This window comes from Aegilops tauschii, chromosome 2, assembly GCF_002575655.3.
Source record: "Aegilops tauschii subsp. strangulata cultivar AL8/78 chromosome 2, Aet v6.0, whole genome shotgun sequence".
NCBI classification, from domain to species: domain Eukaryota; kingdom Viridiplantae; phylum Streptophyta; class Magnoliopsida; order Poales; family Poaceae; genus Aegilops; species Aegilops tauschii.
In genome coordinates, this window is record NC_053036.3 from 629,906,185 (window position 1) to 629,911,002 (window position 4,818).

Here is a 4,818-nt window from a genome sequence, read left to right on the forward strand (position 1 = left end):
AGTGAGGCGTTCTTAATTTTTTTCAGATATAAGTCTGCCTTTCTATAGTTCAGGTATTTTGCCTCAGATATATTGATGTTTACATTGGACTGAGTACACCGGTTTTCTACTAAAAATGAAATATGGTACGTGATTGATTTAAGTAACATAGGCCACTATCACAATTCCGTAGGAGGCATTTTTAGTAACCGTAAGAAACATAGGTCACTGGTTGATTTTGTACACAAGGAATTTTTGGTAACCATGGAATAACAAAGCGGTCTAGTAAATACTAGATTCCGTGTAGTGGTTCCAAGAAATACTCACGTAACAAAAGCCATCTTAAGATTACAAATAAAATTCGTTTGGACGTAACTGAATGCCACTGAGCACTAAGTAACCAGCAGCATGATTATTATTTTTCAGAAATCACTATTACAAAATTGAATGCTATCGAACTTGCAAACTGACTACTGTCGAACTTGATCTTGAAGCAGTAGGTGACCATAGATTTTACGCCAACTTCATCTGTTCAGCTATCTCTGCAACGACTGAAACATTCTTATCCATGGGCTGGAAGAAACACAGTATCCTATTAATAGTACTATCGCCTTTGGTTCACTTTTCTTCTCACAAAACCTGAACCTTGCTACTGGTTATTAGTAACGAAGGTTTGAATTTCAATTGCACATTACTCTTACCGACCATAAATATGAAGACATGACTCTCTATCCCTTGTACATTAACCGTCATCCACTTGAACAGATACTGAAAAAAATAGAATATTTCAATTCTTGAAAGTATACCAACAAACAGGTAGTGGCCACCATCACAGAAGCACATGTACACTTTATGACTAATAGGCTTCACTTCCCTGAACTAGAAATAATATAATGTCAAAATCAAAGATATCACAGTGGGATTTTTGATGTACCAAATTCATCAGAATCACATGAACCCATAACATGCTAGCTGCAGGTGAATCAAAAGTATAGTGAGAAACAAGACAAAAAGCCAAATTCTGTAACTATTGTTTAAATGCTCACTAACCATGTCTTTTATCAAACTGTGCCAGCTTCAATGGTAGGAGTCGTCGTATTGAACTAGTCTGTGTCTAGCAACTATTTACGACAATGTCTAAGTCTAACTAGTCTGACACCTGAGTGTCATCAAAATAAAACATAGAAGTATCTTAAGTCCCTTCAATATGGATTTTCTTAATACTACTAGAAGTTATGCTACTCCCTCCGTTCATTTTTATAAGACGTTTCAGACAGCTAAGATTGAACTGTTTTAGGCACTGTCTGAAATGTCTACAACGTCTTATAAAAGTGAACAGAGGGAGTACTAAACTTCATTGCTTTGTGATGAAACAAGAGGAGCAAAAAATTAGAGGTAGATCATGTTGAAAGTAAAGACCTGAAGTAATTGAATTTCATGATTAGTTTGCAATGAACATTAGTGTGAAAGAGGCACTCCCCATAATTCGTCAGACACACGATTGTAAGGGGAAAATGCCAAAGCCACCCATAATATAGCTGAATCAATATTAAATGGAACTCAATAAAAACATATCAAATATAGTGGTACTGTGGTAGTAAACACGGGGAATTAAGAAGAAATTAAGCATATTTCAGTGGATACTCAGCAAAATAGGAACATAGGTTAATGTGAACAAACTCAACGTCATACAGTATACGAATCTCAAGCAAAAAAAGCCATAAGATTGAAATACACCTGCACAATAGCTACTGAACTACAAAGTTCAGATTTTCAACAAAATAGGTTTGTCAGCTTAAAAAAAATGTATGCCATTTGTTGACCCAATTACAATCTCTTTCAGTTAGTTGGAATGACAAAACAGGGGACGACCTATGAACAAAACCAAACATTACTTCTGATCGATTTTAGAATTTCAGTAGTATTAAGTTGGTACGTTCAGCTATGCCCAAAACAAGTAATGCTAATTTATGTCGATCTTTATAGCCAAGCAATCTATATATGTGTTTAATAGATATTTATTGCTCGTTCTTCTATCAACTTCATTTGTTCCTCAATTTCTCCAGCGATTAAAACATTCTTCTTGATAGTGCTGTAGCCATTAGGTTCACCTTTCTTCTCACCAAAACCTAAATTTTGCCACTGGTTGTAATGAAAAGAGGGCCTCAAATTTCAATTTAATATTACTTGTACCCACCACAAATATGAAGACATTCGTATCCCACATAAATTAGCAGTCATCCACCTGAACAGATACCTGAAAACAAAATATTTTCAGTTCTCAGAAGTATACCAACACACAAGCGCACATATAACACTTGAGGATTAACAGGCTTCATTACCATGCATTGGAAAAAGAAAACACGACCCTGCATCTTGCATTTTTTGCTAGCTGCAAGCGTGTACTGCTAGTATTCAGGTCTGCGCCTAGAGAAAGTTCTGAAACCCTCCACACAGAGACCGTCAAATACTGCAGGTCGAAAGTGAAAATCCATATTTTTACACCTGAATGATCCATGGAGAGGTATATAAACTGATGTGAGAGAAAAAAACAAATATGATTGAATGCTTCCATTGAAAATAGAAGAACATACAAGAATAGTGCAGCGGCCACTCATGACTTGTAGTCACAAGGGGACTTGAGTTGCTTAGTTGCTTAAACAGTCTAATGTAGTCACCATTACCAATTGAGAATTTGATCATAAGGCAAAGCAACCATCACATTAAGGACGCGAGCACAAGTAATTCAGAATTTAATAAATATATAGACTTCTAAGGCTACACACAAATTGCTAATTTATGTCGATCTTTATTGCCAAGCAATCTATGGTGTCCTTCTTTTTCTTGCAGATTGCTAAGTAAAACGACAGGCAAGCAAATTTAAGCGGCTCCAAATTTGCATCTATAATGAAAAATCTATATATGTGCGAGAGTAGCGAGCATTCAAATATAAAAGCCTGTATCAGCAAGGAGCAACCATGGCAAGGATACAGATCACAACCTTCAACTCTACTTTTTCATTTGACATTCAGGTGCAAGGCACTTCCCTTATTATTCTGAACATCACCAGCTGTCTTACAAATGGACAGAGAATTAGCATAAGGATCAAGAAACTGAACATAACTTCCAACTGAGCCATCTCCTCTGGCAAATTATGAATCAACGTGAGATGGCCTTTAGAAGAGCAAAAGCAAAATTAGTTTCACACTATGATCAGTACAGTTCAGCAGATTTAGAAGCTAGTCAGGTCCTATTTGCCCAAAATCATATTCAAGATAAGCAATCAACACGGTTCTTCATTTTTGCAATAGATAGTGGAGGCTTGTCGGCACTGATCGTTGATGTCTTAGCGCGACCTGAATCTCGTTGAGCATCACACTTTCTGATTTACAAATCCAATCTGAATAAAAGAGAAAATAGGAACAACCTGACCCGTCCAAGAAAGAAACAGACCCTTCAATGAGAAGCAATTGCTTCACTTGAGCACCCGGAATAAAGCTCAAGAAATCTTAAAGAGCAACTGTTCTCAAGTATGTAATTACCTATCTCGACAACAATTTCTCAGATCAATTTCCACGCAATTACCTATAGCATTTGTAAAAGCTACTTCATGTCCAGTAATAACGGGTCGATGTTTCTACCAGCAAATTACAATTAAAGAGGTGCTTCTCGTATGTATGTATAGAGACCTTACTTTGGTATTTTTATACTAGGGGATAAACAAATGGTTATGATGGCACAGGCAATATTATGTAATATTCCAGAAATTTTACCAAGGAAATCTCAAGAATTGTTTTGCAACTACGGATATATGGAGCCTAGCTAAACTATGACCGTATAAAATTGAATGAACAGGACAGATTGGGAAGAGATCAGAAATCAAACATGCATGCAAATTTGCTATCCTGGGTGGAATTGTAGGCGGCCGTGGCATAGCTTCTGGAATCTGAACATAGGGCGCACTTTCATTCCTGCAAGGCAATCATTCAGATCTAGCAGGGTGAGCTGGGGTTGGAAGGGAAGCAGAGAGAAGAAGAGGGAGCGTGAGAAACGTGGAGAACCTGTGCCGGAGCCGCCTGTCGAGGAAATGGAAAATCTGGTTCGGTGAATGTTGGTTGTCGCAAGCGCCTTATCCGTCTGAGCAGTGGGATGGATTTGGGATTGGTCGCCGCCGCAAAATCGTTGTACGCTCCATCACCGCTGCCGCCGTCGGTCTCCGAGTCGCACGAGAGGACGGGGGAGAGATGGACAGGGGAGCGAGGGAATCATCCGATGAGAATTCTCCGCCGAGCACGTCGCCGTCCAGCACGCCGCCAATCACCGCTCGCTAGTCGGCGTTCAGACGAAACCGCTCGCATCTATTGATGTATGGCGTGGGCTAGCTCCTAATCCCCACGACCTTCCAGCGTCAACGTAAAATTACAGCGGCACGATAAAAAAATTGCTATAAATTTACATCGGTTTGTGCTGGGTTGAACCAGACCGTCACACGGCGGACTGACCAGGGTGAAGAATATATATATATAACCTCTTTTCCTGTTGCAACGTACAACCTGTTTTCCTTTATTTACTTTCTTAATATTAAAGGGACGTGAGTTTCTTTAAAAAGTTTACATTGTTTATAAAATTTTAAAACCATGGGAAAGTAGTGCATCAGGGAAGGTTCACCACTAAACCCCCCTGATTGCAACAAAACATCCTTTATGTTGGATTTTTTTGGTAATTATGTATTTAACAAAGCTCTCGTGTTTTGCTGGCGCATGCCGTTTGTTCCTCTGCAAGTGCCACTTCGCTGCAACCACTATGTCATTCATGAAGAATGTGAAGGCAAGGCTCCAT

The 4,818-nt window shown here is 38.8% G+C and overlaps 1 long non-coding RNA gene across 2 annotated transcripts; it reads right to left on the reverse strand.

Annotated features, from left to right (window-relative positions):
- Window positions 1-215: 215 nt before the first annotated feature.
- LOC109733691 (uncharacterized) lies at window positions 216-4,388 on the reverse strand. Of its 2 annotated transcripts, XR_012203593.1 has the most exons (4): window positions 4,041-4,388; window positions 2,322-3,950; window positions 681-2,236; window positions 216-521 (listed from the first exon to the last, which is right to left on the reverse strand). It is a non-coding gene; the product is annotated as an uncharacterized lncRNA (long non-coding RNA). The 2 variants fall into 2 exon arrangements; XR_012203592.1 differs by having other exon boundaries at window positions 216-2,236; window positions 4,041-4,379.
- Window positions 4,389-4,818: the final 430 nt, after the last annotated feature.